Below are 15,376 nucleotides of genomic sequence, written 5' to 3'. Positions count from 1 at the left end.
CTCTCTCTCTCTCTCTCTCTCTCTCTCTCTCTCTCTCTCTTGTTTTGAGACAGGATTTCTTTGTAGATCCTTGGCCATCCTGGAACTAGCTCTGCAGACCAGGTTGGCCTGGAACTCACAGAGGTCTGTCTGTCTCTGCCTCCCGAGTGCTGGGATTAAAGGTGTGTGCCACTACCACCCCTGGCTAGTTTGGGCATTTTTATAAGGATATTCATGGGAACAACTTTTGTTTCTTTGATCAAATAGTTCTGTGTATTTCTTGCTTACTCTTACAATGAAAGTGAGGACCGTGGTCTGTCACAGGGTTGTGATGGATTCAAGTATTTCTCTATACCCCATCAACAGTCTTTTCTATAGTTGGTGTGTGTGTGTGTGTGTGTGTGTTTGTATGTATGTGTGGTATATGTGTGGGAGCATACATCTGTGCATATATATACACAAGAGTCTGGAGCAGTTCTTAACCTGTGAATTTGACCTTTTGGGAGGTATAGCCACCCTTTCACAGGGGTCACATATCAGATATTTACATTATGGTTCCTAACAGTAGTTAGGGAGTAGCAGCAAGAATCATTTTATGGTTGGGATTGGGTGGTCACCACAACATGAGGAACAGAATTAAAGGGTTGTAGCATTGGGAAGGGTGAGAACCACTGGTCTAAGGGAAGACATTAGGTATTCTATTACTTTCCACCTTATGTCCTTGAGACAGGGTCTCATTGAACCTGGAGTCTGTCTGATGGCCAGAAGGACCCAGCGAGCCTCTTGCTTCTGTCCCCCCCCCCCACCACCAGTGCTGGGGTTACAGCAGACATGTGGACACTGGGGACTTGAACTCAACTCCTCAAGCTTAAGCAGCAAACATTTTTTTTTCCTTTTTTTTTCCCTTCCTTCCTGAGAGAGGGTTACTTTGTGTAGCCCTGGCTGTCCTATAACTCACTCTGTAGACCAGGCTGCCCTTGAACTCAGAGATCCACCTGTTTGTGTCTCCTGAGTGCTAGGATTAAAAGGATGCACTACCACCGCTTGACAGCAAACATTTAAAAAAAATATTATTTATTTTTATTTTATATGTGTGAGAGCTTTTCCTGCATATGTATGTGTACTGCGTACATGCGTGCTGCCCTCAGAAGATAGGAGAGGGTGTTGAATCCCCTGGAACTGGAGTTCAGATGATTGTGAGCCACCATGTGGGTACTGGGAGTCAAACTTGAGTCCTCTGTGAGGACAGCCAGTGCTCTTAACCACTGAAATATCCTCTCTCCAGTGCCTTAGTGGGTCTTATTTTTGTTGTTTGTTTGTTTTTCCTGAAATGAAGCCACTGTAATGATCTCGATGTGGTCCGTTTCTTTGGGTAGCTCATAACTAGACTGCTTTGAGACTTTGTCTGCCAGTTGATTTCCAATGAATGCTTCATATTCAATAGCACCAACCTAAAAGGGTTGTGCATTAAGCAAAGTCTGTGCAGCTTTAAATAGCTCAGACTTTCACAGTTCTCCTGGGTTACCCTGTGCAAGCCAATTAAAACTAAAGCTTGTAGTCCATCAAAACAAAGAAAGGCCCAAATAACACGGAGAAGCAGTCATGGTGAACAAGTTAAATCAAGTAATCTTAAAAAAAAAAAAAAATCCATGTTTTCCTTCAAGAATATACATCATAGAGATGTCTGGTGGACTGGTCTGTGTTGATTATTAAGATTAAAAACAGGCACCAGGCATTGGTGGCGCTTGCCTTTAATCCCAACACTCGGGAGGCAAAGGCAAGCAGATCTCTGTGAGTTCGAGGCCAGCCTGGTCTACAGAGCGAGTGCCAGGATAGGCTCCAAAGCTACACAGAGAAACCCTGTCTCGAAAAACAAACAAACAAACAAACAAACAAAACCAACAAAGATTAAAGACAGGCAGAGCAGTGGTAGTGCACACCTTTGAGCCAGCACTTGCGAGGCAGAGGCAGGTGGATCTCTGTGCGTTCAAAGCCAGCCTGGTCTATAGGGTGAGTTCCAGGACAGCCAGGACTACACAAAGAAACTGTCTCAAAACAAGCAAACAAAACAAAAAAACAAAAACAACAAAAGGAATAAAGGCAGTCACCTGTGTACCTTTAAGTCCAGCACTTGGGAGGCAAAGTCATTCATATCTCGATCCAGGCCACTTACTTTAGTTCATCTGATCACTTACGCTTTTAAGAACCTGCCTGTAGCCCTGCATGGTAGCACATGCTTTTTAATCCCACTGCTTGGATGTACACTCGTCTATGCAGAGAGCTCCAGAACTGCCAGAGCTATACAGGGAGACACTTTCTCAAACCACCCCGCCTCTACCACAGGCACACACAAAGAAAAGGAATTGTATTTGTTGACATGATTAGTTCTGGTTACTTCTGGAAACTGTTAATACTGCAAAGAGCTAAGCCTGGCGTTGGTGGCTCACGCCTTTAATCCCAGCACTCGGGAGGCAGAGGCAGGCGGATCTCTATGAGTTCGAGGCCAGCCTGGTCTCCAGAGCGAGTGCCAGGATAGGCTCCAAAGCCACACAGAGAAACCCTGTCTCGAAAAACCAAAAAAAAAAAAAAAAAAAAAAAAAAAAAAAATTACTGCAAAGAGCTAAAGTGTGTATGTGTGTGTATGGGGGGTATATGTGTAGTGTGTGTGTGTGTGTGTAAGACACAGAGACAGAAGAGAATGGGGAGTGGTGTGTGGTGTGCAAGTTTGAAAGCCATGTTAAGAAGTCTCTTTGTTTTAACAAGGAAGGGCAGAAATCGGGTAAAATGTCCCTTCCAGCAACCACTTCTTGGCTGTTTCTGTTTTTCTTCCACGCTGTCCCTAAATGCTAAATGTCACTTCATGATGTTGGGCTTTCTCTCCCGCTGCCTGTGTGTGACTTGGAAGGTATTCATCACCACAGCTGACATTTTGGCTGTTCTGCTAACACAGAACTGGAAACTGCAGAGATGCTTAGGCTTCTTTGCCCCAAGATCTCTGATTGCCAGGGGATCGAATTTCCAAATTTACCAGTCCATTTGTGTTCCAGCAGCTCACACCCAAAGCCCAGGAAGAATCTGCTCCCTAGAGAAAATGGTGCTGACTTTCCCCCATTTTCAGCCACACAAAACTGTCCTACCAGCATTCCCGAGAGCCGTGTCTTGGGTGTGGATTGGGCAACCTATCCACCTTTTTAAGAAAAGTTACTTGGCAGTAGATTAATAGAAGTTTGCAGCTTAGCCACCCAGAAAGAAATAAAAGTCAAGCAAAAAGAAAAATGGTTTGGGATTAAAAGCAAGGCTTTGAACTCCGGCAACCCTGCACAAGCTGTGCCTTCTCCTGCCCCCCAAGTCCTGAAAGCAATGCTTCCTTCACCAGAGCTTTCAAAGGACGCTCAGCACCACAAAACTGCTGTCTTTCCAGCGCAGAGGCCCTTGTGGGTGAAGGGCGTGAGCAAATTGTGACCGTTTCTAAGTTGCTGATGGGAACATAAAGAAGGGTCACTGAGATTAATCTCTGTGAATGGGGTAACCCCAAAGCTGGGCCTGATCTAGCTGCCCCCAAACCCACACTTCAGGTTTTGAAGCACTTCCTGCCTGCCTGCCTGCCTGCCTGCCTGCCTGCCTGCCTGCCTGCCTGCCTGCCTGCCTGCCTGCCCTGCAGGCGCAGTGTGTAATGATTTCACTTCTGAACAAGGCCAGGATGCAGAGAACCAGTGATGAAAGACTGGATCAGCGGTGCAGAGGACAAAGCCCTGTGTGTTCTGAATAGTGAGAGACAAGTCACTGACTAGCAGCCCCAGCTGTGGCCCTTGTGCCAGTGAAACAAGCGGGTGTTCATGACTAAAGGAGACTCTACACCATTGCCACAATGTTTCTATATGGAACAGGCTACAAACGAACATACAGGTTCTTGGGAGTCACAGCTAATACAATTGTCATCTTCAGAGTGTGTTTGTGTAAGGGCTGGAGTTTGAACCCAGGGCCACACACATGCGTACGTTCTGTGTTAATGGGTTGGCCCTGCCTGGCATTCAACTAGTGACATTCAAGCCTTGTGAGATTTTAGGGAGGTAATTCAGTTATTCCACTGCAGAGCACCCAGCATCTGGTCACCCTCTTCATCCCTCTGTTTGTGTAACAGCTGCTTTCAGAACCAAATCTGGCCACGAGTTGGAAGTGTGAATCTTAGGCTGGTCTTCTTAGGAGCCCTCAGCCTTTCCCGCCAAGCTTCTGTCAAGGCTTGTTTGTGGGACACCTGAAAATGTTTTCCTCAGTGCGACGCCCATCTTGGTGCTTGGTGAACCAGGCACCATTTCTGCCCAAGACCCAACATATAATTCATTACACAAAAATAAAAGTCAAAATAAAGGGGCGGGAGGTCGCAACTCCTCTAAAAATGTACTCTTCAGTCAGAGCTTCCCAGCGGAAACTGAGCAGAAAACATCCCTGATGTAGCCCTGGCTCAGAGAACTCCCCAGCCACCTCGTGAACAGAGCCTCTGCTGTTCTGTCTAGCCTGCAGAGCTGCTCACAGGAAGCACCCGTTGCTCATCTGAACTCCGTGGATAGCATTCTTTTGTCCAGAGATCTCTTTAAGACGAAGAAAAAGGAGCGGGTTTCCAACATGAAAGCTCGCCCCACGCCGGCTATGGGAGATGCATTGGCAGACAAAGGCGGAGGATGGGAAGTTAAGGACCGTGGGTTAGGTAACACCCAACGGCTTTTGAGAGGACCCACGTATTGCTGGTCTTCTTTTAGGATGAGCTGGGAGGTTGCTAATATCCCTGATGGCAGTCACTATGGGAAACTTGTTTCTATCTCTCAAAAGGTCCAAAAGAAATTGCATTGCTTTCAGAACTGGAGCTGAGCTAGTCCTTGGCCACTGACTCAAGGAAGCCAACATAGGTGTGAGGCATCTCACTAACAATTTTAAAAGCTTATGCTTATTTTATGTCTATGGCTGTTTTGCCTGTGTACTACCTGTATGCAGTGCCTAAGGTGTACGGAAGAGGGCGTCAGACCCCTTGGACCTGTGGTTACAGACAATGGCTAACACCCAAGTAGGTGTTGGGAAACCAACGTAGGTCCTCTACAGGAACAGCAAGTGCTCTTAACACTTCATGCTCACTAACACATTTTAACACAGCTTTGGTTAAATGAAAGTCATAGTGAGTTGGTCTCTTTCTCTTTCTGTTAACTGAATGATCTTAAAAAAAATGAAAAATGGAAGAAAGAGGGAAGATAGAAGGGAAAGAAGAAGGGAAGAGGGGAAGGGGAGGAGAAAAGAAAGAACAGAAGGGAAGGGGTGGGGGTGGTGCCACATGCTTGTAACCCTAGAACTAAGGGCGATAAATTGGAGGCTAGCTTGGGCTTAGGCTAAGTGTCAGGCCTTTTGAAATGTGAAAGCCCTAAAGGCCACGCCTTTCAAACTCAGGTACCCAGTTAGGAACTATTTGACTAGGTTACATCCTTGTTAAGCAAAAGAAAGAGATTGTGAAGGGCAGGTGCTGCCTACGGAGCTGTTCAAGGAGACAGTAAAGAGGTGGAATGAATCCAGAATTTCTAGGAGGGCAAAACAGTTTAAAGGGGCTGTCTCTCTAGGCACCCCCAATTTTGACTTTTTACTTTTTAGTTGCTTGTTTAGTTGTAATCACTAAAAGCCCAAATATTTGCACACTGAGGTCACTTGGGATCAAAGGAGGAATCTCTAAAGTGACAGCCATTGTGGTCAGAGGAACAATGTGATTTCTTTATAGCTTGCTCCATCCAGTTATGACTCTGTTGTGAACTCTGTCTTCTGTTTTGAAATACAGGGTTTAGGGGTTGGTGAGGTAGCCTACTCCCTGGGACTCATACAGTGAAAGAGAGAACCAACTGACTCCTTAAGTTTTCCTCTGATGGCCACACATGAGCCTGCCAACCAGACAAACAAACAAACATAAAGGGTCACAGGTAGTCCAGGCTGACCTCAAACTTGCTATGTAGCCCAGGCTAACCCTGAACTCCTGACCCTCCCTGCCTTCACTTCCCAAATTCTAGGATTACAGGCATGTGCTACCTTACCTACCTCTGAGCCTGTGACTTTGGTATTCTAAGGAAAGGAAGGAAGGAAGGGAGGGAAGAAGGAAGGGAGGGAGGAAGGAAGGGAAGAAGGAAGGAAGGAGGAGAAGGTCTTTGAAACTCAGAACTAGGTTACTTCTGGAAATGCTGATGGAAATGGAGGCAATTTTGATGGAAAAGCAAAAGTATGAGAATTCTATTCACAAACCCAGCAGTGGTGACGCACGCCTTTAATCCCAGCACTCAGGAGGCAGAGGCTGGTGGGTCTCTGAGTTTGAGGCCAGCCTGGTCTATAGAGTGAGTTTCAGGACAGCCTAGGCTACACTGAGAAACCCTGTCTCAAAAACAAAAACAAAAACCAAAAAACACCAAAAAGCAAAAACAAACAACTACAACAAGGAAGAATTCTGTTCACTGAAGCCTTTGTTTCTGGAGGTGGGAAGCGGCTCATCACAGGTGGGCACTCTTCAAATCCTGTGACTCAGTCTTTGTTTGCAGATCTACTGGAATGGCAGGAGTCATTTGCAAGCAGGTTTTATTTTTTGATAGAGGAAGGATCTAATGGTGTAGTTCATTAGCTGCAAGTTCAGGGCTGCAGAGTAAGAAGCTATTTCAACAAAACAAGGTCTTTGGTTTCTGAAGTCCAGTGTCATGAAAAAGAAGACAGATGCTTTTGCATTGGGACAATTGGAGAGATGTCCTGGAGGACATTTTAGGCATTGACCAGACCTCATCCATAGCAGATTCAAGAGTCAAAAAATAAAGTCATCTGAAAAGTTTTTCCCTTGAGGAGAGAGTACCTCCATCACACTCTGTTTGCACAGGGCTGCCACAGAAGTTATTTCCCCATGCACAGCCACCTGGGCACTCCAAACTCAATGCAGTCATGGTCACAGAAAGAGGCCATGTGGCCTCTGCATGAAAAGGCCATAGAGGCAGAGCCACTCAAGCCTATGGAGTTCCCATCATGTTAGCACCATTTAGACATGGAGCTACAAGATTTTGTGTTTGCCCTGTTGGATTTTTACTGTGATTTTAATCCTCTTTCCTGTGTTTTTACTTAGGATATTATATGTTGGAGGCATGTAAACTGCGTATGTATGTATGTATGTATGTATGTATGTATGTATCTATCTATCTATCTATCTATCTATCTATCTATCTATGCAGGGTTTCTCTGTGTGGCTTTGGAGCCTGTCCCAGAACTCACTCTGTAGACCAGGCTGGCCTCGAACTCACAGAAATCCACCTACCTCTGCCTCCCAGTGCTGGGATTAAAGGAATGCACCACTACTGCCCAGGCCAAATTAACATTAAAAAAAAAAAAAGTCAGATGGTATGATGGTGCAAGCCTTTAATCCCAGTACTTAGGAGGCAGAAGCAAGAGGATCTCTGTGAGTTCATGGCCAGTCTGTCTACAAAGGACAGCCAGTGCTACATAGTGAGACCCTGTTCCCCCATAAACAAACAAGCAAACTTATTTATCTATTTATTTTTTAAATATGCATTTACTTTTATTTAATGTGTATATGTGAGTGCCTGCCTGTATGTATGTGCACCATATTTGTGCCTGGTACCCTCAAAGACTGGATGATGATGTCACATCTTCTGGATCTAGAGAAACAGGTAAAGTTGCCCTTTGTGTGCTTGCTGGTGTCTTCTGCAAGAACAACAAGTGCTCTTTACCATTGAGCTATCCCTTTACCCTTCCTCCAATAAATAAATAAATCAGTGAATGTCAGTTAGCTGGACAGCCACACAAAAAAGAATAATTTTGCATCTTTACTTCATCTCATATTAAAAAAATTAGCTCAAAATGAATGAAAGGTTAAATTAAGATCTAAAGCTATGATAGTCTTACAAGGTTATATACAGCCAAACCTTAACCTTGGATTTGGTAACGATTTCTCTTCTAAAAAAATTAGTTTATTTTATGTGTATGGGTGTTCTGTCTGCATGTATGTCTGTGTACCACATTCATGCCTGGTGCCTAGAGAGGCCAGAAAAGACCATTGGATCTCCGGGGACTAGCATTACAAATGATTGTGAGCTGCTATGTGAGTGCTAGGAATTGAATGAGGGTCCTCTGGAAGAGCAGCCAGTGCTCTTACTCCAAAGCCATCTCTCCAGCCCCTTCGTAATCATTTCTTAAGCAGGATACTGAAAATATAAGTATCAAAACAAAGATATAAACTGGACTTTTTATTATTTTTTTGATATAGAGTTTCTCTGTGTAACAGTCCTAGCTGTCCTGGAACTCGCTTTGTAGACCAGGCTGACCTCAAACTCATAAAGATCCACCTGCTTCTGCCTCCCTACTGCTGGGATTAAAGAAGTTTGTGACCACCACCCAGAAAGCTGGGCTTTTTTAAATCTAAAAACTCTGGCACCTCAAATGCCCCTATAGAGAGTGGGAAGCCAGCTCACAGAATGTGGGAAAATGATACACGTTAAATTTGATAAAGATCTGGGGGTGAATATGCAAATAATTGTTAAAATGTTGACTCTTTTTCTTGAGACAGTCTTTCAATGAACTCCTGGCTGCCTTTGAACTTACAATGTAAACCAGAGTGGCCTCAAATTCACAGAGATCCTCCTGCCTCTGTCTCTGGAGTGCTGGGATCAAAGGCATGCGCCACTAAAGCCAGCAAGTTGTTGCTTTTTTTTTTTTTTTTTTTTTAAGATTTATTTATTTATCTTGTATACAGTGTTCTGCCTACATGTCTGCCTGCAGACCAGAAGAGGGCACCAGATCTTATTATAGATGGTTGTGAGCCACCATGTGGTTGCTGGGAATTGAACTCAGGACCTCTGGAAGAGCAGCCAGTGCTCTTAACTCTGAGCCATCTCTCCAGCCCTGCTTTAAGTTTTTTTAAGCATCCACTTATTGCGTTTGTGTATACTACATATGTGTGTGTGGGTTGTATATACCCCAGCATGTTGATGGAGGTGAGAGAACAATTTATGGACCTTGGTTCTCTCTTTCTATCATATAGGTCCCTGGGATCAAGCCCAGGTCTTCAGGCTTAGTAGCTGGCGCTGTGCTATTTGGCTTGGGTTTTTAATAACAAAGAGAAAACTTATGTTGTGATGTTCTTTTTTTCTTTTTCATTTTATTATTTTATGTGTTTTGGGTGTTTTGCCTTCATGTATGTCTGTGTACCACATGTGTGCCTGATGTCTTTAGAGATCAGAAGAGGGTGTCAGATTGTGAACTGCCAAGTGGGTGCTGGGAATCCAACCGGTGCATCAACTTCCAGAAAGGCCATAGCTTTTACCCGCTGAGCCATCTCTCCAGCCCCTCCTTTTCTTAGTACTAACTGAATTATTCAATAGTACACAATCCTTATTTTAAAAAGACAGTGTAAAGAGAAGAGATACAGGCGCACACAGACACAGGTGGTTTTTGTTTTCCCAATTACTCTGAAGCCCATCAGTTATAAACTGTTACCTCATCACCCTGTTGCCTCTGAGTAAGTCTGCATAGTCCTTTTATCACAAGGCAGTCATCACCTCCCTTTTTGTGTCCACTGCCGGCCTCAGAATCACCAGTGGGTCATGTAACAAAGGGCAGTTTAAAGTCACTGGGCTAATACAATTGTCATTAGGAAAAAGGGACCCCCCTGGGAGCGGCAGGCTTTCCCCACCTTAGTCAACAGAAAAGATTACTTTTCCTGGAGTTGTTAATTATCAGCTCGAAAGCCTAGAAGACTTCATAGGAATTCCTGAGAGCAGACAAAGGATGGGACAGCTGTAGGAGGCCCTGCACCCAGGGCTGGGAGGGAGAATTGTGGTGTCTGTTGAGGATCCACCCTTCATGTCAGCAAATATGTACCCTTGGATCCTGTGCTCACAGAGTTAGCAAGCGAGCGAGCGAGCAAGGGGAGCAGGAACTGGGGGATAGCCGATGTTGACAAAGGAGATGAATTTGGTTTCAGAGAACAGACTCCTTGATAAACGACCCAGGGTGTTCACACAACTGACTTTTGGACACGGCATGTCCGCAATCCACAATATTCTGAGCATGCCTTGCTGCCCACAAACTGCGATATTCCATGCCCCATGTATGCCTCTTCTCGGAGCAGATCTCTGCCTATCGTACCTTGCTTATGTATCTCTTTATCAGCAGCATATGAACTGCTTTACTTCAGAACTCTTGAGTCTCCAGCTCAGTAGTCAATCAGTCAGGTGGGTTTTAGAGGCTGATTGTTTCCTGAACTGTGACCATTCAAAAAGGCTAGGAGTCTCCTGGCCTCTTGCATATTTCTTTCTTTCTTTCTTTCTTTCTTCTGGCTCTATTTTCTTTCTTTTCTCACTTTTTGTGGGGTTGCTGCTTCTTATCCTTCAGTCTGTTTGGGGAAGGTAGCCTGGATTATCATCAGATATTCAGCGTGAAAACAGCTGGTTCCTCATTAACACTACATAATTGGGGTGTGTGTGCACGTCCAGTCATTGGGAAGGAATCTCAGCTGCCTGATTTTGCTTTGTAGGATAGTATCTAAATGAACTGCCAGTGGCAGAATTATAAAAAGGAATTGTAAGAAAAGATGAAAGAAACCCCTTCATGTCTGACAATGGGTTTCTTTCACGGACGGCCATCGACAATCTATGTAAATGCTTATTTACCCCACAGAAAGGCCAACTATGAAGTGGCCTGTGGAGGAGTATTCTAGAAGGTTAAGCACTAAAATTATTGTCAGCCCTTCTAGAGGATTAATTAACTTGTTATTCATTTAGTTGTTTGTGTTTTTGAGACAGGGTCTCACTATTTGCCTTGGCTGTCCTGGAGCTCACTACGGTCTTAGCCTAGGCTGGTTTCAATTCACAGATACCCACCTAATTTACGTCTGGAGTACTGGGATTAGAGGAGTACACCATCAAGCCCGGCACTGTTAATAATTTTTCAAAAAGGTGTTAGGAAGGCTCAGCAGTTGAGAGCTCATACTGCTCTTCCAGAGGACCTGAGTTCAGTTCCCAGACCCAAGTCAGACGGCTCACAACTCCAGCTCCAGGAGATGAGTGGCTCTGGTTTCTGTGGGGCACTTACACTCATGTGCACAAATCCCCCTACAGATGCATATACATAATTAAAAGTAAATCTTTTAGCTGGGTTGTGGTGGCGGCGGCGCACGCCTTTAGTCCCAGCACTCTGAAGGCAGAGGTGGTCTGTGAGTTCCAGACCAGCCTGGTCTACAAGAGCTCTTTCCAGGACAGCCTCCAAAGCCACAGAGAAAAAACTAAATCTTTTAAAAATTACTAGTGTGTGTATATGTGTGTGTATGTGTGTGTGTGAGTGTGAATGTGTGTGTATATATATGTTGTGTATGTGTGTGTATGTATATGTGGGGTGTATGAGTGTGCATGTGTGTATGTATGTGTGAATATGTGTATGTGTATCTGTGGTGTGTGTGTGTGTGCACGAGAGCACGCATGCACGTGCCCGCTTGTTAAGATCAGAGGAGACAGCTCTCTCTACTTTTAGGTTGGCTTCAGGGAATTCAGGTCATCAGGTTTGTGTGGCAAATGCCTTCCCCTATCAAGGCATCAGGCATCCCATTGTCCTACACCAGCAAGCATTCTTTTTTTTTTTTTAAGATTTATTTATTATGTATATCTCGTTCTTCCTCATGCATCCCTGAAGGCCAGAAAAGGGCGCCAGATCTCATTACAGATGGTTGTGAGCCACCATGTGGGTGCTGGGAATTGAACTCTGGACCTCTGGAAGAGCAGTCAGTGCTCTTAACCACTGAGCCATCTCTCTAGCCCATCTGCAAGCATTCTTATAGATGTATGAGTATCTGGGTATCAATTTAGGAAGACAGATTGCTTGACTTGGGGTGAAGGGTTTGAAGAAAAATGTAAGATTGAGATGATCTTTTCTTTTTCTTTTTTATTTATTTGTTTTTCAAAACAGGGTTTCTCTGTGTAACAGCCCTGGCTGTCCTGGAACTCACTCTGTAGACCAGGCTGGCCTTGAACTCACAGAGATCTTGCCTGCCTCTGCCTCTCAAGTGCAGGATTCAAGGCGTGTGCCACCACCCACTGGAGACCTTTTCTTTTTAATTTATTATTTTATTTTATGTGTATTGGTGTTCTGCCTACATATATGTCTGTGCACTGTGTGTTTCCCTGGTGCCCATGAAGGCCTGAGTAGGGCATCAGATCCTCTGGAACTGGAGTCACAGACAATTATGAGAGCTGCCATGTAGATGCTGGTCAATTGAACTTGTATCCTTTGGAAGAACTACTAGTGTTCTTTACCTCTGAGCTGTTTCTCCAGCCCCTTTCTCTTGTTTTTGAAGAAAAGGTTATACTATTCCTTTCTTTAAAATTTTTGCACTCGTATGTGTGCATATGTCCCATAGTCTACACGCAGAAGTCAGAGGACAAAGTTTGAAGTCAGCTATTTCTTTCCAACATGTCCGCAGGCTAGGTGCCAAGTGCTTCTATGTACTGAGTTTGTCTCACCAGTCCTGCCTTCTCACAGCTTTAGTCTTTACGGATATTCTATGTGGTACTATACTAGCAAAATCAAGGAGAGCATCCTACATACTGGAAACTGCTCTGAATGTTTTTACATGTCAAACAATACACTTAGGACAACCACCAGTGTTGATTTGTTTTCCATCCTCTCTTTCACAATTAATAAGTGTCAGTTTTTGGGAATGGTTTGAAGTTCATAGCAAAATTCTATAAAATGTATAGTTCCATGAACACTCTCTTGATTTGGATACACAGTGCCCCATCAAAATCCTCCACCAGAATGTTATATTTGGTGCAATTGGCACCGCCGTATTACCAAACAATGATGGTGTTCATGGGGTTTACTTGCTTTGCTTGTCTGTTTCCCACTCTGCCCCCTTTGGTTTTTTGTTTTCTTTTGTCTTGAGATAGGTTCTCATTTAGCTCAGGCTTGGTGTCATGAATCCCCTGGAACTGGAAATACAGACAGCTGTGAGCTGCCATGTGGGTGCTGGGAATTGAACCTGGGTCCTCCGGAGGAACAGCCAGTGCTCCCAACTGCTGGGTTTTCTCTCCAGCCCTTGTATTAAGAATTTTATTATGTATTTATTTATTGTGTGTGCACAGGTGCACACGAGTACTCACCCACATGCTTGTGCCTGTGTGTACACGTAACTCTCCATTTATCCTTCTGAGGAAAGGTCTCCCTGAACTTTGGGTTTGTGTTTTTCTCAACTAGACTGGAGGATCAGGGAGCCCCAGGAGCCCCAGATCCACTGGTTATCTCTGGAGTCCCCGGGCTTGCTTTGTGGGAGCTGGGATCTGAACACCATCTTTCACTGCAGAGTAAGTACTCCTAACTGCTGAGCCATCTTTCTTTGCAGCTCCTTGATAGCTTTAATTTTGAGACAGGGTAGTGTACCCAGACTGGAGCTTACTTCATAGAACAGGCTAGCCTCGAACCTCCTACCTCTGCCTCCTGAGTGCAGGCTCTGGTACCTTTTTGAAAAGCTCCAAACGTTATCTCTTTACTCCAGACGTGCTTTGGTCTATCCATTCATGCATTAAAAGACATCCTGTCTACTCCCGAGTGCGGGTGTTACAACTATCATTGCTGCACACATCCACATGTAGGCTCCGGTGTGAATGCAAAAAAGTCTTCATAGTCTGCAGTGAGTGCGACTGCTGCCCTGTATTCTAAGAGAAGAGTTTCATAAGAAACTGCCAAGCTGTTGTCTTACGCGGCTAAAGGCTTTCCTTTCTCACTGCAGCAGTCATCCTTGTTACTCCGAGGTGGGTGTCAGAATGGGGGACACTCATGGGCCTTTCTGACAGGAGGGCAGCGGAATGCCATCAATAGCGGGTGTCTGTCAGGTCTGTTGCTTGTCTGCTTTGGCAGTGCTGGGGACTGAACCTACAGCCTCTCGGCTTCTGTAGGGTGGGATTACAACTCAGCCTTGTGCATGTCTAAAAAATTTTTGTGAATTATTTTTTTTATGTGTTTGAATGTTTTGTATGTGAACCCCAAGTGTACAGTGCCTACAGAGGCCATAAGAGAGGGTCTCCGAATCCCCAGGAACTGGAGTCACAGACAGTTGTGAGACACATTCTGGGTGCTAGGAACTGAATTGTTGCGGTCCTCAGTAAGAGCAGCCTATGCTTTTGTCCATTAAGCCTTTCTCCAGGCCCCATTTCTAGAAAAGTATAAGTTTTATTTATTATTCTTACTATTATTAGTATGAGTGCGTGCATGTGTGTGTGCTGCGTGAGCTTGCGTGTGGGCATGTGTGTGCACATGTGTGCACGCATGTGTGCATGTGCATGCGTGTGAGCATGCGTGCGTGCATGCGTGAGTGTGTGTGTGAGTGTGTGTGAGTGTGTGTGTGTGTGTGTGTGTGTGTGTGTGTGTGTGTGTCTGCGTGTGTTCACAGGACTTGGTTCTCTTCTTCCACCAAGTAGGTTCCTGGGACTGAACTCAGGTCAAGGCTTGAGTGTCCATATGCACTTAGCTATCTTGTAGGCTCAGTGTAGCATTGTTGTGCTTTCCATGTAAAGCTACAATCAGTTTTGAGTTCGTTTGTATAAAGACCATGAGACCTGTGTCTAGATTACTCTCCCCTGAGTGTTGGCACGTCCAGTAGACCCAGTACCATTTTCTTAAGGGCGGTCACCCTCCCTTTATCCCTGTGCTTTCTGGCAAAGCTGACTGCGTTTATGTGGGTCTCTTTCTGGAATCATTCTTCTAAGCCACTGATCTCTCTCTCTCTCTCTCTCTCTCTCTCTCTCTCTCTCTCTCTCTCTCTCTCTCTCTCTCTCTGTGTGTCCCCTCTTCCCATCCTCACTTCCACACTGTGCTGATTACATGAGCTCTGAAGTCAGGCCCAGTTTGTCTCTACTTTGTTCATCCACTTTGCTTCTGAGGCTCTACTCTGGATCTTTTGTTTTTGATTTAAACTCTACCATTGGTTTGTTGATGCACACAAAAGAACCTGCTGTGACTTTGACAGATCTGGGTTCACTCTACAGAGAAGTTTAGGGAGAACTGACATCTCAACAATAACAAGTCTTCTTATCCACGGGTTATTTACTTGTCTTTGTTTCAGCAGGGATTTGTAGTTTTCTCCAGTGGTTTCTTTTTTGTATTTTTAGATCTATTTTTTTGGGGGGGTGTGCTAATATAAATGACAATGTTTTTATTTTATTTTCTTAGTTTTATTTAATTTTATTACACTTGATTGCACATGGGGAGGAGGTGCGTACCATTGGTTATTGGCTTCTACCAACTGGGTCCTGAAAACTGAACTTGAGTCGTCACCCTTGGCATCACAAAGTCTAAATTTATTTAAAATTTAATTATTATTATTTATTCAATGATT

The 15,376-nt window shown here is 44.5% G+C and overlaps 1 protein-coding gene across 1 annotated transcript in view; it reads right to left on the bottom strand.

Moving 5' to 3' along the window:
• LOC100774912 (disks large-associated protein 1) overlaps positions 1 to 15,376 on the bottom strand; it is a 766,677-nt gene that overhangs the window by 29,925 nt on the left and 721,376 nt on the right. The window lies entirely within an intron of this gene.

The sequence above is a fragment of the Cricetulus griseus genome, chromosome 2 (assembly GCF_003668045.3).
Source record: "Cricetulus griseus strain 17A/GY chromosome 2, alternate assembly CriGri-PICRH-1.0, whole genome shotgun sequence".
Taxonomy (NCBI): Eukaryota; Metazoa; Chordata; class Mammalia; order Rodentia; family Cricetidae; genus Cricetulus; species Cricetulus griseus.
The sequence above is the reverse complement of the archived record's forward strand: the minus strand, read 5'-3'. Positions and strand labels throughout refer to the sequence as shown.